General features: G+C 41.6%; 1 protein-coding gene across 8 annotated transcripts in view; it reads right to left on the minus strand.

Annotated features, from left to right (window-relative positions):
- Positions 1 to 26,606, minus strand: part of LNX1 (ligand of numb-protein X 1) — a 157,330-nt gene that overhangs the window by 37,613 nt on the left and 93,111 nt on the right. The window lies entirely within an intron of this gene.

Consider the following 26,606-nt stretch of genomic DNA (forward strand, 5'->3'; position numbering starts at 1 on the left):
TTACTCCTTCCTCATAGCAAAGGCTAACTGATGACTTTCATAAAATGCCCTGTAGGACAAACTCACAGAAATAGCTGCAGGAACCCTTAGGGAAAGAAAGCTCTCCATAATATATGGCTTGCACAAAAGGCAATGCATAATATATACAGTACACAACACTAGTGGGTTAAGTGTCAGAAAAAGAAATAATACACTGAATAGAGGCCTTGGAAGAGAAGTGATTTATGGAAGCAGTTCCTGGGGCAGCAAGATGAGATCATAGAATCATAGAATTGTAGAATTATAGAATATATGATTCTATATCATAGAATTCTTCCCTGTGGAAGAGAAAGTTGATCCACTGTTTCAAAAAACCAACAAAAAGCTATTTGGGACACCTATTCCAAGATGAGACTGCAACAATAATCATGCAAAACAGAAAGGAAGAGCTCTCCTGCCTCCACTACAGCAGGCATTTTCCCATTTCTTCCCTATAAAAGAGGTGTGACTTCCTCATTATCCTGAGCTGCTGGAAGCTGCACACCTCACCAACATCTCACACCCTGTCAGGATGCTGTCCTCTTTACTTCTTAGGGAGCAGAACCACAAAGGCCTTCTCCTCTTGCAGTCTACCTGAACTTCTCTGACACAGTATTTTGGGAAATCAGGTCCTCAGCATCCTTGACCTCTCCCACTTGAAGTGTGGACACACTAATCCAGCCTATGAATGCTCAACAAGACAGTTAAAATTAATCTACAAAGCCACCATAAGAAAACATACAGAAGGAAATGGCTTTGGAGTCAATTGTTTGTTATTCTCAAAAGACAATCTTTCAGTAGTTGATTAGGGAATCTGCCCTGTGAATGGTTTCTCAAAAGAGGCTATTTTTTATTTTTAGTATGTTGCATGAAGATCAGAAGAGGTTCTGCACAAAGTTTCCCAGCTATGTGGATTCAACTGCTGCCTGGTGCCTGTCCGCACCTTCGATTCCAAAGCCTTCACTTTTTGTGGAAATCCTCACTTGCTCCTGCTGGCTGCACTGCAGACACCCAGTTAACAGCATCAATCCAACAGCAATGAATAGAAGACAGTTACTTTGAATGTAGAAAGGGCTGACATTGTTTAAGACGTGGCTTATTGGAGAAGACAAGTTGTCATGATACAAAGCACAAGGCATATCTTTCTAACTCTGCCAGAAATAGTTAAAAGAGAACCAAAGCTCTTCAAGTATGAGCACTGAAGCTATTTCTTAAATAACTGTGGCAGGCATAAATGAACACAAACGAAGCTATCTTTCTTCAGATTAACACAGTGTCCTTGAAGAAGAAAAAAAGTCCCAGGCCCTCAAACTTGTAATAAAATCTGCAACAGCATCTCTTCACTTTCATTGTTTTCCTTATGCTGACACTGCTGTGATAACAGAAAACAGAAGAGATGACTGTCTAAGTGGAATCATATTTATAGTGTCTCAGCTACATTTTTCCATATGGTTGGCTTTGGCTTCCAGAAAAGAGAGATCCATAAAACAGCTAGATGCCAGTACTAATTATCTCTCTCACTGTGATTATCAGCTGCCTGATTTACTGCTAGAAGAGCAAGTTACCTGATTAACGTAGGCCAGTTAGAAAATGTTGTCTGGTGGCCAAGGTGAACTACAGATTTATGTTCCCTCTCAGTTGTGCTGAGAGAACATCCATGCAGCCATCTGATACTGAAACAATTTGAAGGCCAAAACTGGGGGCGATAAGCGGACATGAATAATGTCTGTTGTACAGTTCATGCTATTAGAGTAGTGACACTAGGTGCACATAGGAAATTCAGAAAATGTTTTTTCCTGTTTGCATGGTCTGTATTAAGAAGCAGAGATCTGCTGCTCTAAATACTGGCTGTACGAACTAACCACTGGGCAGTGGAAGATCGGTGGTGACAGCAGGAACTTCTCCTAATACAATTCCAGCTATCATCAACACCAGCAGCTGTTCAACAAGTCTTGCCCCACATCCCACTCCACACACGAGGAAGGCTCCACAGTCCCAAATGTGGAGCCAGGAGATACAAAACCCCATGGCTGCTTTAACTTAATCCTACTGTTCATAAAAACAAGCTTCAGTCAAACTCAAAGTCAGCAGAAACATTTCCATGTTATTTGCAAAGTCACATGAAAATAGTGGTTTGAAAACAGAGATGTATTTTCCTTGCACCATTCCTAATTTGCACAGCATAGTGAGGAGACCTGAAAGTGAGGTTGATCTCAAGGATTTCCATCACTCAGGCTGACACAAGGGCAAAACATAAAAGCAAAACACAAATAAGAACAACTACATGGATTTTTCACCTCACTTTTAGTGATCTAAATGAAACAAAATCACAGACAAAAATAATCTATATTATGTTTCCATATATATTTACATATATAAAATATAAAAAAAATATTTAAAATGCATGTTCTCCTTTAAAAACACCCTGCTTTCTGTCTGTGTCACTTCACAGGCTGCCGCTCTTTCTCCCTGTCTCACACTTGACTGCCTGGGCAAGAAACAGGAGAAAAAAAGTAAATCTAGAGATTGGCAGTGCTTGTGAACCAGGTCTGGCACAAATAAACAGAGGAAAAAGCTCTCCCTGTCCAGATCCAGGAGAGCTTTCCCAAGCTCACTTCCAGTGCACTCATCTTTTGGTGCTATTTTGCTTTAGAACAGCAGCAAAAAACACATTTTCTGAGTGCAACTAAGAATAATGCATACAAAGAACTCACGATTTCCCAGCAGAAGAAAATAGTGCATAATGGGCTGTCATTACTGATGCGAAGCAAAACCCTGATCAGGGTAGACAAGTATGTTCCAACCGTGTCCTTACTGCAAGCAGTTCCACCCCTGTGTAGTTTGGGCTTGACACAAGTTGGGAGTAGCAAGTACCAGGAGTGCGTATCACACCCTGACTCCATCACACAAACTCCCTCAGCTGCTCTGGTAGCCCCAAACTGATCTGTTGGAAAGGATGGCAGACGAACTGAAGGTGACTAACAAGGAGTGTTTTGGATAACCTGGTGCTGTTAACCTCACTTGTGCCACCTGGTAAGAGGCTCCTGTCTAGGAAAGAAAAGGGATTTTGAAGCAGAGAAGTTGACTTTTGGCAATTCCTGTCCCACAGAAACCATTTGCATCACGTGTGCATTAGCAGTGACTGTAGCCCAGGTATAATCCAGGCACTAACCGTATGGATTTCAGGCCAAATGCCTAAACTCTAAAGCTTTTGAAAACTCCACCATAAGTGAGTGAACTGAATTGGTCAGTTCTCAGGAAGACATCACACCAGCTCTTCTAATTTAACTTTTTCCAACCTTGCACCAGGAACTGGAGCAAAATACGAAAAAAAGGGTAAGGCAATTAAATTCCAACCAAATCCTGCGTTACGGATCTAAGCTAAAAGACAGCAAATGCACGATCTCCCTTCCAGATCAACCATACCATTGCTTAACAGGCCAGAGACATCAACATCTTCAGCAGTGAAGGTGACTAATGCCTTGCTGCTCCTTACACTCAGTGATGTCCTATCATCCTTGCTCAGAAATCTGTCTTCTGTGTATTCTAGTCCTACATGTAAAATTCCTACTTCTTTGCTGTGTATGAAAATTAATCCTGGAACCTAGTGCTTAATAGCAATGCTTTTTCCTTGGTAATTCTGAGTTCTTGCAACCATACATGAACGCTGCATATGAAAAACCTTCATAAAAAAGTACCTCTTTATTTTCTTTGAAATACATCTGCCTTTTCTGCTTTTTATAAAGAGATGTATGATGTTAAGAGAATTCCTCAGGCTACTGTAATTACCAGCTATGGCTAGTAATGTTTTGCCCACATTAAATTTTCCTCATGGTTCATAAAGAAGGCAATAAACTGTCTAAAAATCTAAGTTTAAACTCCTGGATTATAATTTCCAACCAACATTTCCTGAAAGTAAGGCTGCAAAAGCCTTGTCTAAACATGCAACTTGAAACAGGCTATTCTATGCACCTGCAACTGAATTTCACAACGCCAGCAAAATTTCTAGAAGCTGTCACGCTGTGGCAATGGAGACCAGCGCGGAGAGGATACCCAAGTGCATCAATGCCAGGGTACAGTGTACGCAGAACAGCAGAGATGAGCTACTTATAGAGTAGTAATGCAGAGTTACAGAACAGTGGTTCTGCATCGTGTCTGGAAGAAAAAAAATGCTCTGTTCTCAGCTAATTTAAGTGGGAAATCATCCCAATTACTATTACTCTGTCACTTCGATAACCCTATCAACAAAAAACATTTTAGAGATAGCTTCCTGACACCTGGGGCATCAAGGGCTGCCTGGGAGGCAGGTGTGGGCCAGCAGCTTGATCCCTGCTGCCTCCGGCGGGTTGAGGACGAGAGATTCCATCCTACGTCTCCATAAACACCACTCTTCTCTGTGTCAGCACAGAGATAACTATGATAGAAGTTCACATGAGGCAAATGCCTTCTCTGTCTAGCTGTCAGAGAGATTTTCTCATGTTATTTGCTCTCTATTGCCAACCAGAGAGCTTTGCTAAAGGATAAATAGGAAGTAGATTTAGTGGTTCTGTAACTCTGCATTACTACTCTATAAGTATTTATAAAGGTCCTCATAACATTTATTTCTTTAAGCTAAAGATATTTAGCTTAAATACTCTCCCACAAGATAGGAAAATCTTCTCAAATACCTTTTTTTTCAGCTTAATTTCTGCATGTCCCTGTTACCGCTTCCTTACCTTTTTTTTTTTTTGTTGTTTTAATGAAGCCATTGTAATTCAACAAACTCAGGAACAACCTTACTAGTAAACCTAAGATGTGCTGTGTCCAGTCTGTAAAGATCTGACTCCAGGGAAGGTGTGTCATTTTTAAAATTCTTCTGTACTATGATGCTGTTGAGCAAAATATATGTGTATATAATATAAGGAACTTGCACAGTAGTATCTGTACACTTACAATTCCATATCAGCTATTCTGTACGAATTTGATGGCAGCACTTACAGTTTCCACAGATAAAACAAATAAAGGTTTTCTTAACATATGAAGAATATAAATATATTGAGCATTCTTTATAATTACTAAGTTAGTCATCAGCTACCGTGACATATTCCCATTTCTGTGACTTGGTTGCTGAGAAGGAGGAGTGAGCATGGCTAGTGATTTTGGTACGGGCCCCGGAAAGTATTTTGCATCACTGAAGAATGCAATTGAGTTTAAAGTTCAGTCCCCACAGTTCCCAAAACTACCAACAGACAGACTGCTGGTGCCAGACACAAATTGAACAAGCATTCAATGGAAACCAAATCCCATTTTAAATTTGATTGCTCTTACTGAGGGAAGGGAGGAACCTCCAGATTTCCTGCTAGTTTTCAGGAGAGCTGAAATAACTTGGAACACATTTTACTTCTTAAATAAATTATAGAGTTTAAACTTCATGGACATGCTACCAAAGTATCATGTAACGTGTGGTCATGTTTAAGCTTTTTTTTCCCCTTGTCTTTAAAAAGCAAGAAGTTGTACTTCAACCACTACCATCAGCTTCTATTATGAAATCTTTTTAAAGGACCATTAACCTCTATCATGGGAACAGAGTATTGGAAGAAATAGGTAAACAATACTAGTTGCCTGCAATTGTGGGCAAAAGTCATGTCTGGGATTATTGTGCAATGATCCCAGTTGTTGTTGGGACTGTGTACAAATTGTTGGTCCAGATCAAGTTCTCTCCCTCCCCTGACACCTCTTCCAGGCCATTACTCTGTTACTGAGGATTCTGAAACTACAATGGTACTGATTTCTTTTCAAAGTTCAAGCACTGTTCCACGTTCTAGTATTAAACCATTGCAGCTGGTTTACACCTAGAAGAACACAGCTGTAAATTGCCAGAGACAGCTGATTTGGGCAAGTCGGCATCTGGGCTGGAAATGCCAACTTCCTGTATGGATTAGCACGCTTCTATATTGCACCTCATATAACTACTACTTCAGAGTAACTAATATTTGCAAACAACTTTGTGGCTTCACTTTTTGTTGCTCCTTTCCTACTTGTCCACAAGCCACTACTGCTTTGACAATACGTAAGGACATCAGCAGCCTGTTTCCAATGATCACAAAAGGCTTGGACTTGGGTTGCTGCTACAGCTTCTACCTTCGCAATGTTGCCTTTAAATGTAATGCTTGTAGAACACAAGCACACCTCGAGTAACAAAAATGAGCAATTAACCAGGCCGAAAGATTGTAGTCCGCCTAATCATTATTTACTCCTAGATTACTATAAACAAACATTTTTCATCACAGGAAAGTTAGTGGCCAGAAGTACAGAACCACAGTGATCTTGTGTGATGCAAAACAGCAGCGGTATTTATTTTCTCATTTAAATACTGAAGCTCCCCAAGAGTACGCTAGCAATATTAAACATATCTCATGCAATTTACTCACACCAGCTGGCAGAAACAAGAAAACCAGAGAAACATCACAGTCCCTAACACTTAGTAGGTGCTCATGTACCGATGCAGCAAGGAATATATGATTACCAGGGTAGCCAAGTCAGAACAAAATAAGAAGGAAAAATAAAGTACACAGCACTAAATTTTTTGAGCAGTTGAGAGCCTGCAAACCTTGCTGATGGTTTCTAGTTCTTTCAGCATTCAACAGCTTATAATGCACCATTTAAACCCACTAATCCTGTTTAAGACATTAAAGTCCTAAAGTGCCAAAAACTCTTATTGACTTCAGCAAAGCTGGAGCTTGATTGAGACTTCCTAGGTGATTTGATCACCTTCCAGAATTGCATTGTTTTCTACACAACACACTTAAAAGCTTCAGCCTTCCCCACTCTTGAAGAAGAGTAAAACTGGAATATTGCTTTGAAAGCAAGTGAGAAAACATAAATCAGAAAGACCCCCAGGAGGTTTCTTCATGGAAAACTCAATTACTTGTCAATGCTCATATATTTTATCTACAATCAGTGCACATCAGGGAGCAATAACATATTTGGAAAGTAACATAACACTTGCCACCAACAGCTGTCAGATTCATACCTGTTTTTCAGGTCCACTTAAGACCACGCAAAGAGCAGCACTGGTATTCTGCAGGCAATCTTGGCCACTGATTTTGCCTTACGCTAATAAAATAATAATACGACCTTTTTAAAGAAGGAATTGAGATCATATGCAAGGAGACTACAGCAGAATCAACAAATATATTCCTCATATAGACCCTTAACTGAAAAACAAGCCTAGAGAAAATCACACATATACAAAAGCTCAAAAAATTATAATGCTAAAAAATCAAGCTATCTGTGGCAAAAATTACAAGTGCAAGGACAAAGACATTCTTAAAACATTGCAATCCTATACTTCATAATGCCACACAATCCACTACACTGCAGTTTTCAAATAACGTAGCTACAGATATAATTAATGTTAAGAATAAGCATTCAGTCTGTTGATTCATCTGGTTTTCATGTTTACCATTCAGTATTTTGATCACCAGATTACATTCAACAGGTCAACTAGTTTCCTGGTACTTAGTATCTCAGCATTGTCTTCCTCTCCTACTACTCCAACCTATACTATAAAACTTTATGATGCATTAAGAAAAATATGCTTAAAATGGGACAAAGGGATTTGTTTTTTAAGAAAAGTGACAATACCAGTGTAACCTGATTCTTGCAGCTACAGACAGAAGACACTGCCATACAGAAACTTCGTGTTTACCCATACTTCACACGTGCTTCTTTTTAAAATAAAAGTAGTTACAATAACTGCTGCATCACAGACTCAACAAACTGGTACTGCTAAGAGCAGGTTTAAGACTGTTGGCATAAAGCGGTGACACATACATGTAAGTCTTTAGGTGTAAAAAAATAAAAAGGGAACTCTGTATTCAATTTCAAAATTTTTTCAACCCAAGATTGGGGTTTATTTATATGTTCTCCACTGGAATTAGAAGTTACAGGAAACAATGGGGCTACAGCCAGTAAATAATTTTTTTATACTCTTATTGACTGAATGTGCTATGGACAGCCACCCACAGCTCTGGCACTGGTGACACTTGCCTCTGACCTCAGTGGCCTAAAAGTCACGTAAGATACCTTTTAGGTCGGCACAGATATCTAAACTACACTCATAAAACATCAAGTTCTGAACACATACTTGCTTCCTCATGGGGAAGATCAGAAAAACAAGGTCTTGTCAAACATTCTGAGAAGCTGAAAAACCACAGAGGTCCCTGTCAGATGCCCATCTAACTGTTGAGCAAACATCTCCACCACCATGACTAAGTAGTGTTTTAAGATGTCACAAATGTTTTTATATTTAAAAAATAGTTAAACTGTTTTATCAAATCCAATGTCTGATATTCAACAAGCACCACAAATCAGTCCTAAAAAGTGTACTGCATTTGATTCACAAATCACTGTCTCCAAACCCTAAAACAACACATGTTCCCTGGTACAGGTGGGGAAGAAAGCGTGAAACATTCCTGGTGTATCACAAAGCTCAGTTTCCAGGATTTTGGCCTACATGAGTATTAACACTGTCATAACTAGTACGTGACACTACTGACTAAATATCTCATTAGACTTTTTTTTTTTTTTGTGAAGATAACATAGTCAGCAGTACATTTTGCTAGAGAAACACTATTTTGACTTCTACCTCTCCTGTCTCTGCAGTCATTCTCTTTGTGCATATGAATCATAGAATCAGAATCATTAGGTTAGAAAAGATCTTTGAGATCATCAAGTCCAACTGTACCCGTGTATTACTGAATCATGTCCCCAAGCACCTCATCTACTCGTCTTTTAAACATCTCCAGGAATGGTGACTCAACCACCTCCCTGCGCAGCCTCTTCCAGTGCTTGATAACCCTTTCTGTGAAGAATTTTTTCCTAATGTCCTATCTAAACTTCCTCTGACGCAGCTTGAGGCCATTCCCTTTTGTCCTATCACTTGGGAGAAGACAGTAACACCCACTTCCCTACAAACTCCTTTTAGGTAGTTGTAGAGAGCAATAAGGTGTCCTCCTCAGTCTCCTCTTCTCCAGGCTAAACAACCCCAGTTCCCTCAGTCTCTCGTCATAAGACCTGTTTTCCAGTCCCTCCATCAGTTTCATCACTCTTCTGGGCACACTCCAGGACCTCAATGTCTTTCTTATAGTGAGGAGCCCAAAACTGAACACAGTATTTGAAGTGCGGCCTCACCAGTTCAGAGTACAGGGGCACAATCACTTCCCTGGTCCAGCTGGCCACACCATTTCTGATACAAGCCAAGTTGCTGTTGGCTTTCTTGGCCACCTGGGCACACTGCTGACTCATGTTCAGTCGGCTGTCAACCAACACCCTCAGGTCCTTCTCTGCCAGGCAGCTTTCAAGACATTCTTCACCAAGCCTGTAGTGCTGCGTGTGGGTTTTGTGTTCCAAGTGCAGAACTTTGCACTTGGCCTTGTTAAACCTAATCCATATGGCTGGAAGAGGACATTACAAGCCAGTTCTCAGAACAAAACTCCCCAAACTCATGGGACATGCAAAAATCTTCACTGCTTGTGGTTTATGGGTTCCACCCAGCTAATATGAAATACTTCAGTGAGATATTTCACTCTCTCATTAAAATAAACACACATTCTAAAAGCATTTAAAGGCTCCAGAAAGTCCATGTCCAAGTATGGCTGGAATGTTGTTTACAGTCTTAGGAAAGGTCACGTGGTAGGAAATGCTCACTTGTGCTATAAAAAAATGGTGAAAACCACCTTTATTCAGTCACTATTTTTTTATAGGACTATCATAAATACTTTTAACCTGAATTCCTTTAGTCAAACCTGAAAACAGCCCAATCCTCTCATCCTTCTCCCCACATAACTAGCTACAGAATGCATGGGAAGCGTACAGCAATGCATTGGTATGGTTTCTCTGTTGTTGTACGTGGACTACTGTCCTTACTCACTTGGCAAGGCAGGCTGACAGAGCTCATACCCTCACATGTCAGTTTTCAGGAGTGCTCTAACCACTAAAGCTCAGGTCAGGCTGGAGTAAGGATGATCTCTGCTCCTTCTGCTGAAGTTTATTCAGAGAGGTGGATTGAGCAAGAGGGAGCCTGATGCTATCGTCAAATGAAAAATTGATGCCTGGGGAGGAAGAATGAGTCCTGCTGCAAAGACTGCTGTGGTTTTTCAGTTGAAGTTGGGAGAAGTTAATAAGAAAAGGCATTTTCTTCTGTTAGTCCAACCGGTGTCTTGAGGAAAAACTAGCAACACCATCTAGGCACTTTCTTCAATCTGAAGGTGAAGAAATTACCTTTGAGGCAGGTTAAGAACCTCTCCACAAAAACGTGTCTTGTGTTCTCAGATCACAAGAATTTAACTCATGAAACAAGGGATAAAAAAACAAAAGCTATGGTGGAAGCAGGAATCCAAACCCAGAATTCCTTAACTACAGAAGATGCCTTCAGAAGTGAGTACCATATTACCAACAAAACAAAATGGACTTTCTTGACAACGGCAAGGAACGCAAAATCACAGAACAGCCTAGGCTGGAAGAAACTTCAGAAGATCATCTGGCCCACATTTTCATGGGAAAGGGAGCTTAGATGAAATTATCTAGCACTACAGTAACACCTTGAAAACCTCTAGTAATAGGAGATCTACCACATCTCTGGGGAGGCTGTTCTAGTGAATGACTGTTCTTACTGTACGGAGAAAATCACTTCTACGTCGTATCGTACTTTATGCCCAAGTTACTCACACTGCTACTTCTTCACATTCTGCAGTTTGCAGATGCTATATGTTTCTTCAGGTTTTCTGAGTCACTTCTACTCTCTCAGATTTCAGGCTATTTTTGCATACTATAAATAACAAAAAAAAATTCACTTTTTTTTTCTTTAATTATTCAATTAATTAAAGAAGTTCAAGATAAGAGGCAGTCATATTATAGTGTTCTGTTATAAAACATTTAGTTATGTACTCTTCCTACTAAAATACATGAAATAAATAGAGAAAAATCCCAGATTTTTCTGGAATAAAGTACTCTTTCCTTCCCCCTTTTATTTCCTTCCAGCCATGGGAATACCAGTATTCAAGCTGTGATACATATTTCCACTTTTAAAGTTAAAAAATAAACACCATGGATGCAGCTGGGCTCCTAGAACACTGTGGGAAAAACTGGGCACCAGGTTTCGAGAACTGAACCTCGAGCATGAGGTGCAATTATATCCCCTGCAGGTAGTTCTAGATGGTGGCTTTGGCCCTGCTGTTCTAGGAGGGGACACATCCTGCTTGATCTTGCTGCTCCCACAAAATGGGTGTAGACTACTATGTGAGAGGCTGCCTTGAAATGTATCCAAATAGTAAATTCTGTGTGACAGGTTGTGGCATCTGGGTGACTCAGCCAGCCTCTGTGCCTGAGGCTGTTCCAGTCCAGGCTGTGATTTTGTTAACGTCACAATTTAAGTAGTCTTAGGTCTCATTAGCAGTGACGACGAACCACCTGAAGGAAAACCAAGGAGGCATAGGACATTATGCCAGTTCATTATTGGCTCCCAAAAGGGGATAATTAAACAGTCTTCTTCAAACTAAGATGACCCTGGTCCTTCAGAAGGGAGCTGGCAATCTAATCTCCAGCATCCTGCTCAAGTCATGTCTCATCACCTGTTAATTTTTGTAGCAAACATACTACTTACATCATGACTCGAGGTCACCCAAGCCACCACCAACAGACAGGATCTCCAACTGGACATCTGCACTGGTGTCCACCACGCAGGAGCATGCTAGGGGCATTGGACATGTTGGTAGCCCAGATTCAGACAGACACAAAACAAATCTTACTTACTTCTCGTAAATATTACTGTAACAGCCTGTCAATGCAGATGGCTCATTGAGTCAAACTAAGCGGCTTTATAACACAGAACAATCTTACAGCTATGATGAGAAAATTTTCTCTAGTTCCAAAATATCTGCCCCAGTCCGACATGAATATCGAGGATAAAAAAATAAGGTTGAGTAGACAGACTAAACAAAACTAGTAGCACATTTAAATATTTATATCAGCAATTGAGACATGGGTCTCTGTTTTAATGTTTTCTGTAGTGCCTTGGACCAGTGCTTAGTGGTTTACCTATCTTCAGCTGATCGCACCTTCTGAGGAAACTGCTCCTGAAGAAAGTTCACTTCCTGAAAGGGCAAAGCCAGATAGGTGCTCACTGCTCAGCAATGTGTTATTTATAAGGGTGCAATATGGAGGGAAAAGGAGAAGGAGGGAAAAAAGGAAAGAAATACCTGATGATTTAGTGACTGTAAATACCACAATAGCCTCTTGGCAAATTAGTTTCTCATTTCTTTAAAAGCTAATTGAACATGCTACAGCAGCATGCAAGAGGGTTTGTCAAGTACTTAGATACTGACATTAAGGAGACTTTCTAAAATTGATCACATATTCTTCTGCAAAGGCTGACCACGTCAGCCTCCAGAGGCAGTGCTGCACACTAAGGGGTTGTCTGCAACAGGGAAGTACATGATTACTGTAGTGGTTCTGGAATGATGCCTCAGCCACTCTAGGTATATTATATGTGTATAAACGCACATGCCAGAACAGCTTCCCTGGAGAAATTCCTGTTCCAAAGTAAGAGCATTCATCAGAGAAGCTATTGTAGAGGAAGAACAGTACTGTCACTTCACACTGAGCTTTATTATAGATTAACCTTCCTGTGTGCTCCAATCGTCTTTTTGGTAATAATTTCTGCCCTTTCTTCCCCCCATCCTTTCTTCTAGACACCAAATGGAAACAGTGGGAACTCTCAGTGCCAATTTGAGGTGTTAGTTTCCTGATGACACTGCACCCTGTAACTCCAGGTTCTGCATCCCAAACTACTTTTTTTTTCAGGCTAGTAGCGGCCATGTGTAATCAAGGTATCAGTACAACTATGGTTCGTTTTCAAAGGTACCTGCCCATGTCTTTAGCCCAGAAAGAATCAGGCATAAAGAAGCACAGACATTTCTGATGATGGACATATGTAACGAAGGGAAATTAAGCAAGAGACCTATCTGTTACTGGGGGAAAACTAAACATTTTTTTTTCTTTGATACCTTGTTTTTTGTTCATAAACATCCTAGAAGTATTATTTTAACTTTGTTGCCCTAATAAAACTTCAGGGGTAAAAAGACGTCCCCACTCAGTTGGCAGACTTTTCTGACAGCATCCTTTATAAAAGAATCCAACTCTGTAAAAGGTGATTCATTTGATCAGCTGTGTCTACTGGTGGTTCAGGATCATTTAAAGGGTGGTAGTTCAATTTCAGGAGCTCTGTGAGAGCCGGGGTCTACCCTCCACCATGACACATCTTGAAAACAAGTTACAGGTTTGCTTTATGTCATAAATAATAAAAAGTCCTTAGGTCTTACCATGGTTTTTGTTCAATGCCTCCCACAAGGCAGGTTTGGCTTATTTGTGAGTTCTTTAGTACAAAAGCAGTAAGAATAAAAGCAGTGCTATAGAGCCTTTACTATGGGAACAGCACTTTTACTCCCCTTCAGACACCTCAGCATCCGTAGCAAGATGGAGGGAGGGGAATGAAAATAACAGACACTCATCTACCTTCTAAAAGCACAAAAGAGGTTGGGACTGTAAACAAAGCTCTGGAGCTGTGTCAAGCGTGGCTAAAGATGCAGAATCATGGATCACTGAAATTTCTGTGCTCAGCCGTGAATTGACAGCTCACTATTGGCTTGCAAGGGCAACCACCATTTCTCTTCAACATGACTGTTTCAAAAGACCTGGAAGGAGTAGTCTTTGCAAAGCTGCCAGAAGGGAGGGAAGTATACCATCATCAACTGCTTCCTTGGCACAGGGGACTGTAGGCAGCACAGCTGTTCATTTTGGAAATGTCAGAAAGGGAAAAAAGGCTTGCAGAGGGAGCCATCATCGGTGGACAGCACAATAGGTGATTCCAGAATAATATTTCCCACAGTTATAATCTTTTCTTGAAAACATTGCTCAGGAAGCCTGGGTGTGACTAACCTTGCAAATAGCAAACAACTAGAAAAACTGACACGTAGATTATAAAATCACTTAGGATCCAGTATCCCTCTTTCCGACGAAGGAGAGCACAAGCGTGTCTTAGCCCAGATGCTGCAGCTGAGATAGCCCTGTACTGGTCCTCTCCTGCCAGGTCACAGCCACATGTAGGGAATGTCTGCAAGAGGATTTCAGGCCATATCCACAAGTCCACTTCCCTCCCTTCATCTGCCCTTTTTGCAAGCTGCCCACTGCAGAGAATGTCTGTGCAGGGACTGTTGTCCCATCAGAGCCCACAGAAAATACTGTCATGCTATCCTTGGGTTCTGCAGGAAGTCACACACCTTCAGGGAAAAGCATGACCTTAAGGCTGTTTTGAAATTGTGCCAGTGTATGGCCACGCAGAGAGCCGCAGTAGCTCTCAGCCAGACACAGGCTATTTCCTGTCCTCCTTGATGTCCAGGGTCTCCCCAAGCAGGAGCACAGGGACAGAGGCAGGGAGGAGTATCCTACAGTGCCAGACCTATCCCATTCTTGAGCACTGCCAGAAGGAGATGAGGAAAAAAAAATGCAGAAGCTTTTTGAAAGAAGAAGATGCAAAGTGTAAGGCCTGGATTTCCCTACAGTCAACAGAAAAAAACCCAAACCTGAACCCTCCACTTCCTTGTGCCTCGGACACTGAAGTGAAATGGAGATGTCAAAATGATTCCCCATCACTGTGGTCAACCAAGGATGTGGTGAGAGGGGACAAGGACTTGCCCCTAACCTATAGCTATGCCGTTCAGCTTCTTCAGTAGCTTATGAGAGAGGCAGCAAGTTCATTCATTCCTAAATCCCTTGAAGTCTTCTGTGGTGAAGTGGATGACCCTTACAAGGACTAACTCCCAACACTGAAGACAAACAGGGACCTTTCCTGGACCCTTGCCCTTTAGTTGCAGATCTGATCATTTAGCAATGTGTTGCTGTTTTATCATCAGCCCTGCTACTCTCCTGAAAACATCCTGCTTCAAAAAGGCCTTTTGGTCAGTGTTAAAGTCATGGCGTTTGTGGCCAGTGCTGGGAGATAAATTTCAACAAAAAAAAACAGGAAAAAAGTTACATTCCTTTACGATCTGTTGCCATACAGCTACCATTGTCACAAGGGAAAGGAAAAGTGGAGTCTGAGGTTTTACAAAGCCCCCACACAGCAGTATGTTTTTTCAGAGGGAGGAGGAAGTTGTCACAGATATTGCAAAATTGGAGTCCACGACATTTTATTTGTATTCTTTCAACTCATTCACCCCCATGGCTTCGAGGGATGTTCCTTTTTTTAAAAAAGATATTCTGTTTCTGCTAAAAAGTGCAATGTGAATCAGTATGGTTAGATGCTCCTTTCCCCAAAAATATTTTTTTGGATCTCTACTATTCTATGTCTCTGCTATATGTGTGTAAAAAATAAAGTTTGCCCTCATGTATGCAAACCCTCATTTTCTTCTTATTTCATTTCAATGAAATTCAACAAAATAATTTGCTGAAGTCAATGGATTAATATCTCTATAGAACTAGTCCGAGTAAGGAAAAAATTAGGCACATTAATATTACTCTTTCCAGTACTTTTTCCAACTTCAATAGCTTCCTCTCTCTGAGTATGGGATTAGCAAGCAGAGTAACAATGAGAAACAAGGTCCTTGAACCAAACAAATCAACTACATAAGAAGAATTAAGCGATATAAGGGGAGAACTTACAGCCTCTGCTTTCTTGGCTTATTTAATTTTCATTGTTTGTAGTGGATTTTGTAGGACAGTTTGCAACTCTTAATTTCAGTCCAACTGGTAATTTAACTAGGCAGAGGATCAGTAGATAAACTCTGATTAGATGTCAGTCCTACAACAGAGCTACTTCACAACATGGCTTAACCTATGTTTAGTCTAACAGATAAATGTTTAGAGTTCACCAGGACTGCTGAAGTGAAGTTAATATAAAGAGAGTCTCACCAAACCTGGTCAATCCATAAAGCTTTCTTTGTATTTAGCCTTCAGCTCTGGATGTTTTGTTGAGGTTAAGCTCCAAAGCTTAGATGCACAGTTTATTCATACATTAATCCATAAACTTAAAATGAGAAGCATAACCAGCTCAGAATTGGAGTGCTGCAATAGCGTATGGAGATGGAAGACACATGGTTCAGTATCCTCAGCATTGTTGGAGTTAACCATACAGGTACTCCACAGATCAAGTCAGCCAATTCATCTCTTTGCCTTTCCTCCTTATTCTCCTTGAACAAAAGACAACAGTCAAGGAAATAGCCCTTTGAGGTGCCTGGAAATGAGAGCAGAGAGCAGACATGGTCCCATCACCACTACAACAAGGAGAGTGGGGCTCTTGCAGCCCTGACAGAAATGCTCCTCCATGGACTGATAAAATTTACCAGGTTCAAGACTTTGAAATTACAGATGGATGATCTTCATTCTCCTACCATGGTTAAATTCAGGACTAAGGTACTCTGTCCTTATTTGATCTTAACTATGTGCATTTACCCCAGTGCTTACAATGGACCACCCTATACTTTTAAGCCACTTTAATTTTTTTTAAGTTTTTTTTCACAGGAGAAACATGCTATGATGTGTTCAAAGCCACGCTTCTCTGCTAACCTTGATCCCTCAATACTATTGTACCAAGCAGGGCAGACATGTGGGACTGGTAAGAGAAGAGGTCTAAAGAAAAAGGGAATTGAGGAGAAGCAAGGGAAAGACAAAGATTTAGGGTAGCCAGGAGCAGCCAAGTGGAAAATGGTAAAAGAAACCAAAACATAGCTTGGTACTGGTGATGATAGAGACTGAACAAGTCCTGTCAAGGCAGCCAACAGAAAGGTTTGCATTTAAAGAGTTTCAAACCTGCATCTTCTCTCAAAACAAATATAGGCCAGAAGCAGCCAATTCACACTTGGCAGGAAGCATCAAGGGAGTTTATGTAACGCAGCAAAAAGATAAGCACCTATTTAAGAGCAAACTGTTATTTTTACCCAACATGCAAGCACATCAAGCTCTCCCATTGCGGACACAAAACCTTCATACTGCCAACTGTGAGTTCTCTCGATGTTGTAAATCTCCACAGGGCACAAAATCACTAGAGTATTTTTTGCATTGGTTGTCAACCTCTGTTTGCAGGGGATATGAAAAACAGAGGAGACGCAAAGCACAGGAAGATCTGAACAACAATTAGCAGACCTTAACAAAAGGCGAGGAGACTATCACAAATCTGCAAAATGCATTTTCTCTCAAGAAAGAGACTCCAACATTGAGTTAGCAAAAATATGATCCATATAATCAAGCATCTGCTGAAAAGGGGGAGGGCAAAAGAGGGGGAGGGGAAAGAGAAGGACGTAGAACACAAGCAAATACGTTTTGGAAATATCTGGTATGCATTAAAGTGCACCAGGTGACTTGGTAACCCTCATCAGAGGGTTACTTGTTGTCAGCCTCCCTATATATATTTCTTTTGTTCACCTGGGTCCTGTTACTATTATTCCAGCCTAGATCACAAAAACAGGGACATCTACAAGACTTTGCATTTATTTGCTTTGTCAGCTCAACACATTAAATGCAAGTTTATACATACACTATATATCTTATTAAATGCTCTGTCCTGTTTTGGTCTATTCTGTTACGATTTATTTTGAACTCAAAGACCATAACTGTAAGTGCTTTCAAACCTACAGATGCTTAGACCACTGGGGAAAATGCAGAAAAAAAGTGAAATGCAGCAACCATTACTGTCCAACTTCATTACACTCATGCCTTGGAAGGATAAAACAAGAATGTGCTGGAATTCAATCCCCCCGAGGGAAGAAACTGGAAGCAGAGTATTTGTTAGAAACAACGCACACTCAATCCACTAAAAACCATCAAGACACACAACATCTAAATGCAATAGAAAAATTGACACCGAGAACATTTACAGGCACAGCACCAAGGAAAGTACAGTTGTATGACAATACCCTTGACCCCAGAAAACAGAAAGAAGGTGAACAGCAGACATGGAGAATGCCACATGTCCCCAGCAGTGGAGGTTCTGCTGCATGTGCAGGACTTTGCCAGTCCCATGCCAAGGCCCAGGTCACAGCAGGAGGCACAAGGACAGCATGGCTTATGATTTCCACCAATAGGCAACCACAGTAGGATTGTCTCAGCATTTCTAGATTAATTTGCTAATATTACTAATATAAGTATTTCCACAGTGCTGTGGGTTGGGGCAAAGCAGCAGCAACTGGCACTTTCAACTTATGCATATGTCTACAACATGTCCCAACCACAAAAGTCATCACAGCAGCACCAAAGGCAAAAAAGAAACATATAATAAAGAACTGCATTCAGTCTTTCTCCAGCAGTGCCGTCTTCCTGCTGTAGTCACAAACCAGGTAGTAATGCTCCAACGAGAGATGTGCCAAATGTTTAAACCAGAACCAGTTGCGAGGCTCCTTTAGGAGCTGACAAGGGCAAGTCACAATCACCTCCTGGGATTCCTGCTCCCACTGTCTAACCTGTTTGGCAAAAGGCTGTGTTGCAACACGTGTTCTTCATATAGAGCACTTATTCCTGATGGTAGTTTAGCATCCTGGCAGACGACACTCATACACATCAAGAGAAATAGTCTTGCTCATCCATATCCACCTATACATCCTCATATAGTAACAACAGCACAGCGTACTCTCTGCTTCCACTAGTCTCCTGTGGATCATGAGACAGATTTGGTTAATTGTGCCCATCTCCTCTCCATAAAAGCCAGCTCCACATGAGATATTTTCTGGCCTTTCGTACTGCTGAATCATAAAATCCATAAGTGAAGGGGCCTCAGTGTGGATGCTCTGATGAAACGTTTCCACTACTCATTTTACACGGGAAGGAAGGTTAAAACCAGTGGCACATCATCAGTGCTAACTGAACATTAAAAATAACATATAACAGTACTGCTTACCACATATGTGAGTAGAAAAGAAAATGTTGGAATTATGTTTTCGAAAATAACACTGTTCTTAATAAAACACAAAACATAATGAGGCCATCAGTTTACTAGCTTATCACTTCAAGTTCTGCAGGAGAGAGAGGAAAATACAATCCTTACAGCACATCAGGTTCCCCTTGTCCTGTACTTAAGAGGTTACTAAATTACTGAAATTTTACATTATGAATACATTACACACTGTCTCATAGAACGATGGGACTGCAACTTGTAGTATATGGAGACCCATAAGCTTCCTAATATGTGCACACAAAATGACTTTCTGACCTAAACCACTTGCTTCTTGCCAATGCGATTTCAGGATATCCAAGGAGGGGAAAATAAATCCCAAAGTAATACACTGATGATCAAATTTTGTAGCTGAAATATATAACACTAAAGACTTTTTTATTAACTTATTTTACCATGTTTAGGTAAATAATATGCCATGATTTACCAGAAGAGCAAATAAAAAATAAGTGTGGCTTCAGCAACTGCAAACTTCTTGTCTTAACCTTCCTTCATATCATGTGTCACCACATTTTCATGGAGCAAGACAACTCTACAAGGACAGAGGATTCAATGGTGATCATTTCCTCCTTGCCAGGTATCCCTTACGCTCAGCTTAGTGTCTTGATAAAAAGGAGAATGAATACCAAAGCAGATACGATCAATGTTATTTTTGCATAAAAGTTGTACAGCATCTATAGTGTCTGTTGTAATCTCCCACCATTTCAACATGTTGCTCCTGAACTTGCTTCAATCTATATTCAGAATTTGTTGTCAATTAACAAATAATGTAAATGGATAAAGCATGTTCTAGAGAACACCAGAGTGTTCACTGGCTAGGCTCAGCCTTTACGAGCTGCAGCTTTGCTGAGACCTAGGGGTGAATTCAGCTTTCTAAGATACTTTTTTTTTAAAAAGAGTTCACATTTTTAACTCCAAAACTGAGTTCAGCTCCAATACAAGAATCCTTTGGTGCCAATGGGGTTTTAGTTACAACATATAACATGTCATTGACTAACAGATATCTTCACTGATGTATCAAGTCAACACAGAGGGATCAGCTTAGGCCCTTGTTTTGAAATAGGAAGCCACCAGCAGCCACATCTATGCTGTTACAGGCTACGCTACAAGTCCAAGGTTGCTTGTGATGCTACTATGAAACCTCTGCTTTTGTGTCCTGCATTGCTTGAATCCTCATGCACCCAGTCACTATATGGCTCAGGGTCACGGTTTGGACATGCAGTCACATGCCAAGATGCAGAAAATCAGTTCCAGTTCCTGAATGATAGCTCTGCTAATGGAGAAGATCACTAAAGGCAGCCAGCTGCTGTTTATTTCGAGGACCTATAAGGCAGATTCCCACAAAAAGTCAAGAGTGTCAAAAAAACCCAAGAAGATCCTCAGATCTGCTGATCTTCAGCCCTACAGTGAAACAAACTGTGTTGTAGCTGAACTCAGAAGCAATATTCAGAGCAGGATTTAAGCTATGACAGGCACAAGAGTTCTGCAAGAGCAGTGTTAATTCTCTTGTTCCAGGACAGCCCAGTTCTGCCAGATTTGTCAGAGAAATAGCTCAAGCAAAAATATCCTTGTCATGCTGCCAGTGCCAGCACTAAAATAGGTTAATTGTCAAAGAGATGCAGAGGTCGGCCAAACTTGCAGCATACGGCCTGTGTGGCTTAATGTCAGATGAGAAATGAGAATCTGTTACTTGTGAGTAACCACCAAACTCCGGCAACTCCCATCACCTCACTCTTTCCACCTATCCCACTGGCACTCCAGGGCTCCCCCAGTGTTTTCCCATCTCAAAGTGGGATGCCCATTGCAAATCATCCTCCCACAGGGAGAACGTTTGCTCTGTTCACCCTCCTGTTACATGGCAAGGTATGGAAGCACACTTCTTTTAAGTGGCCTACACAAAACCTAGACATAACTGAGACATAACTCACCCATGAAAAGAAATCTTTCTGCCAACCATAATTACTGCATTTCCTTTCCAGCTTGGCAGGGTTTCACTTTTTTTGGCTGGCTCAGGTTTAACTGCTGGCAAGAAAATGAATTTGTTGAGATTGACGCTGGTGAACGCCAGCCTTTTCCAAAGGTGTGAGAAGGTTCCAGCCATGAGAAAACATGTGAGAAGAGAAAAAGGACTAATTCTGATCTCAAGTGTGCATAGGTAACTGTGAGTGGAGTAAAGACAAGTTTCATGCATGCACAGAAGTAATAAAGCAGGAACTTTCTCTAAGTATAACTGAAATGCCAACTTTCATTACACATAAAATTCCTAGGCAAAATCCACAAATCCTTAAAGCTCTCAAAGGGGTTCTGGTTTATAGAGCTCTCCCAGACAAATTTATTTCTGCCCCTAGAATTACAGCACTGGGGAAAAAGTTGCCAACCAGTAACACTCATGCCATGACAATGCAGTGCACTCAAACTTGGGCTGTGGAACCAGGTGAGATATGCAGGCAGCAAAAGGTACTGTCTCTGGGAGAAGGCAGCAGAAAGCAGGCGAGAGACCCAGACCCAGACCCAGACCCATGTCCTGCTAAAGGAAAAACACCATCTATCTGGCAGAATTAGTCCTTGCTCGAAGAAGTACCCGAACCAGAATGGTCATGGTCAGTGGAAATGACTACTTTCCGCTGCACCCCTTCTTCTAGTAGCATAGTCTGTGTCAAAAGCTCCTAAATACAATACCTAATGTATGTATAAGGTTCATTTTGGGCACCTCAACACCATGAATTTAGACTACGATTCACATTGGGGTCTGAAGAATAATACCGTGTACTTGCAGTTCACCAACAAGGGCTTCTTCTTGGGTGCTGCTAGGCTATATTAGTACTAAAATTCTGAGCTTTACTGTGCCTCCCCCTTTGCATGTCATCAGTACAAGGGGGACCTGTGTTAGCAACATCACCCTATCTTGCTCAAGAGTAGGAAGTCCACAGAGCACAACAACCAAACTCAGCCCTGGCTGCAGTGTCCTTCCAACATGAATTCTGAGGATCTCCCACATCTGCTGGGAATAGTGGGCTCCGAGTCCCAAGGCCTCCCACAGACCCAGCAATGTGGACACAAGCCAGTCAGGAGCCTGGGTAGCTAGTGGAATGGGATCTGACGTAAGGCTGGGAGGGGATAGCCTGGTGAAGTGACAGTAGCTGTTGCTGGAAATTTTGGGAGAGATCCCAGAATCCTGAAAGAAAAACAACTCCCGAGAGGATCTGCTGCCCTTGCAGAGACCTTAGGAAGACACAGAAGGGGAACCTGAAAGTGCCTAGTGTCTGCTACTCCTCTGTGTCATAATACTTGCTCATACTCAATGTAAGATAATATCCAGATCAGAAATTTTCCCAAAGAGGACATTGGAGACAAGGAAAGTCAGGAACTGAGAAGACTGGTTTTCTTTCTTCCACACAGGATGTCAGAGTTTGCCATGTTTCCATCCTGGCTCCTTTATGAGACTCTTGCATGGCAGTGAAGTCATTGGGCATTCATGCCTTTCTGCTTCAAGTCATCTTAATTCTGCTTTCCTTGATGGGCATGCAATTCTAGTGCACTGGAAAAGATCCTTAGCATTTTATTCAAGCGTGCTTTGTCGTGGCTATTTAATGTAGATTTTCTAAAGATTGCATTTATATTTTCATTCAAGAATCTCTCCATCCAAGTCTTGCTTTCCAATACTTTCAGCTTTAATTAGTCTCACAGTCTAACTCTGACAAAAATTTCCGTACACACAGCTCTGGACACAGTGAGGAGGCCAACAACATGTGGCCTTTGCAGTGGACTAACACATGAGCCCAAAAGGCACTGCAGGCTTATCAATTTGTCACAAATAACATGTGCCCTGTTCTCCCCAGCCTCTACCCAGCTAATTTCACAAGACTTGAAGCCAGACACAAGTGTTCCTACCGAGTTGAACAGAAATTAAAGGAGTTGGTTGCACAGTTAAGCTCAGTGTTGGTAGGGGGCTGGGAAGGCACACCTAATACCTTGACCCAAATTGTGCTTCCCATAAAAAAGGTGCGCCCAAGGAAGAAGCTGGCACTTGGGTCTCCTCTTTTTTAATTGAATGAACAGAAAACCAAAATTTTACTGGGTATTCCAGCCCAAAGTTCTGTTTTGAAATTTAAGAGAGTAGTTGTTGTATAAAAGTTACATGGGGAAACTTGTCCAATTAATTTCATGGGATGCCTTTGGCTGTTCCACACAAAACCCGAGGGGTAAGAAAAACAGAAGTAATTATTCACATAAGGGAGTAGGCTGTGCATCTCGTTCTAACAAACAATAGATTTTTTTTAAAAAAAATCTTGATTCAAATTCGTGGGGTGGATCTAGCTGGTGGATTACCAGCAGTGACTAAGGCCAGGATATGTTTAATCCCTGGAGGGAAGCGAAGCCAGCAAGGCCTCCCCAGCGCTTGACCTGTGCTGAGCACACGCGATGCCCAGCACCCTCCTAGGCACTTGCTTGGTCAGCATGGCCACGTGTCAAAGGAGGATTAAGTTGGAAACCACTCCACGTTTTCCATGTGACTGCAGTCCTCAGAGGGACAAGGTGAGGTTTTTTACCACCTAATTTTGCATATTACTTCCCCTCATAATTTCATTTCTAAGTGGCTCTTTGATATTAAAGTGAAGATAATCCTTCTAATGGGAGAAACACTGCTGCACAAGTCCTGCCTTGAAGTGAAAGGGATGACAATGGAGGACTATGTCACCTGCGTCAGTGGTGCTGCCAGCTCTTCACACGTAAGAGAGCCTCCTGCAGTGGCCACAGGCCACCTCTCCATCCACACGCCTTGGTTTTAAACCAGAGGAATAACACACCCTGACTAAAGAATAGCATAACATGACTCAAAAAATTCTTGAGCATATATTTCTCTCCCGAGGATAATTTAACTAAGAAGGTAAACAGATGCCTGTTGAAGCAGCTTTACAGGAAAAGGAAATATGCATGAACCCTGGACAGATGCCTCAAGACCCATGCAGACCCTTATGATGCCAAGAGCAATTGGGCTGCTGTGGCTACATCCAACCCCCTCCCAGACGTATCTCAAGAGACATCTCACAGATTTGGCTTGTCCTTCTGCCAGGTGTTTCAATGGGCTTCCTCTCAGGACAGAGCACCCAGGCTTACTGTGGGCTGCTCTTCACAGTTTGGCTAAGAGCAAGGACAAGAAGAGCCTCTGTGCTGACATCTTTGCTGAGGCAAGGGAGGGACAGCAGGCAACGGCCAGTGAAGTGGCTCTAGTACAGATGACAGCATCAGGAGATATGTATTTGTTTGCTAAGTATACCTATATTTACCAGATTGCTTACAGAAAAAGTATCAGCACCCAACATCTGTTCCATCAAGTGCCACAGCAACACATCCACGTATCTTTCTTTCCTATCCATGTAGCACTTAGATGAAGTGCAAAGGTCTGACAAAGCCTTTCCCCAATTTAATTTCTCCTCCTCAACTCTTCTAAAATCTGTTTATTTCTTAGATGGATTCCAGAGCCTGAACCTCCAGATGGGCTTTGGGCTATACTGTAATCCCTATTCCCCAAGCCGTCTGTTCCACACTTATGAAAAAAAAATGCCCTCAAACTAAAGCAAACCCCTGCAATGCAACACAAATAACCTAATTTTGTTTGAATGGGGTAGAAGGGAAGAGATGGGCTGTATGAATGGAAGGGAAGTGCATATCCCATTGCCCTTATTCCTCTTGTGCTGGCACCAGTGATGGTAACTGCATCCCCTACGGTCCCTCTTGCCGCTCACAACCCCACTGACCCCATCCTCTTCCTCAGTTGGTATCTCTAGTGGCTGCTAGCCAACAAAATAATGAGTCCTGACCGAGGAGAGTATTTGTACTGGCCAGCAACCAAAGAAAGTGTGATAGTCTAGTTTCAAGCCATGGGGCAAGCTGTCAGATATGCTGCACGCAGTGGTGGCTTTTCAGTTATGTGGGAAAGGATTTATGAAGCTGCCTCGGTGGGCTTTAGGGCTCAAAAGGGCTGGAGGAGTAAACCTGTGACCCCAGAGGCCAGGCTAACCTCTTGCTGTCCTACTCACAAAAGTGCATGAAAAATGTACTGCATGCTAGTGCCTGAGCAACTGAAGCAGCAACCTGTAGGTCATAACATACGCACAGCCCTATTAAACAGGACCGAAAGCAGTACTCTTTTGCTTTCAGCTGCTGCTGTTAGAGAGGACCTTGAATCCATCCTAGAAGTTAGGATGTCTGTGTCCTGTGCGAGACACAGCAGCAGTCAGACTCACTGAATACATGCGAAGGAGTAGCAGAAATTCCTGAAATGAGCTCAAAATGCCTCGTGCCCTTTCGGATTATGTCAGCCCCAGCAAAGCCTGCTTTCCACTGACCTGGCCAGGAATGGAGTAGAACGAAAGTTCCTGAGCACTGGCTCCTGGTGCCAGGTAGCATTCAGGGCTGGGCGCTGGGGGGACACGTGCATGTCCCATTGCTGGTAGCCAAAGATACACATCCGAGCCCACACCGACTCAGTTATGAATGACTGTTGACATCCAGCAAGACTAACATCTCTGTAGGTTAGCAGGCTAAATAACTAAGAGAGGAATAGCTACTGTACATCGTAGCCCTTTATCCTGGGAGAATCAGTGAACCAGAATTCCCCAAGAAAAGCAAGCAAGCTGTGTCTGTGCCTGTGCTCTGATTAATCTCATCACTTTATTTTCCTGGAAACTAGATGCCCCAGATGCCATTGTTTCCATTATATGTGTTCATCTGCTCTGTTCTGAGCTGTAGCCTGCTTGGCTTCACTGTGGTTTTTTTGTTTGTTTTAAATTAATGTCCTTAATAAAAATGCCAGGAAATTAAAATGAGGGCATAGCTGCAACCCTCAACACCAGATTTGTTAAACGTTTGAAAACACCTATGGCATACAGAAATCCTGAGCAGTTGCACGCAGCGTGACTGAATTATTAATAGTTGCCCTGCATATCACACAAGAATATCAAAAGGGGACTTTGTGTTTGTGCAAAACACTGCTATTTTTTGTCTGACAGTCAAGGCAAAACCATTTGGAAATTAGTCTCATTGGTACTAATCACAACTGCCACTAAAACATTCCCATTGTATGCACAATACGGTCATTTTTTCATTTTTTGGACAGAATTAGTAATTTCATTCATTATCTCAAGGAAGATCTTGGAATTTAAAATTTTTCAAAAGACAAACAAAACATAATTCATCATGACATACTAGACCAAATATGTTTCTATTCCCTAAAAGCCCTATTAACTAATACAATAACATTCAAATTTAAACTAGCATCATTTATAGATGACACTAAAATTTTTGGTTTATGGGTTGGAAAGATCAGCTATGCATTGTTTGAGGTGAATTTTTTTTTTTGAGATGAAGACATATGCATGGACAGTTATGTTTAAATTCATGCTATACAGAAAATTACATTTTGCTGTGGGCAAAAATACAAATAGGGGAAATTTCTTTCCCGTCTCAAGTGAATTATTTCTGGTGAAAGACTTCTCAGCGTTTTGCTACAGGCATGCAGCTTTACACACAGAACATTGTGTGTACACACTGAGAGCGCTCTACCGGGGGATAGGTCTGATGCCCTCCTCTACACTCAGCTCCCCAC

The sequence above is a fragment of the Cuculus canorus genome, chromosome 4 (genome assembly GCF_017976375.1).
Source record: "Cuculus canorus isolate bCucCan1 chromosome 4, bCucCan1.pri, whole genome shotgun sequence".
Taxonomy (NCBI): Eukaryota; Metazoa; Chordata; class Aves; order Cuculiformes; family Cuculidae; genus Cuculus; species Cuculus canorus.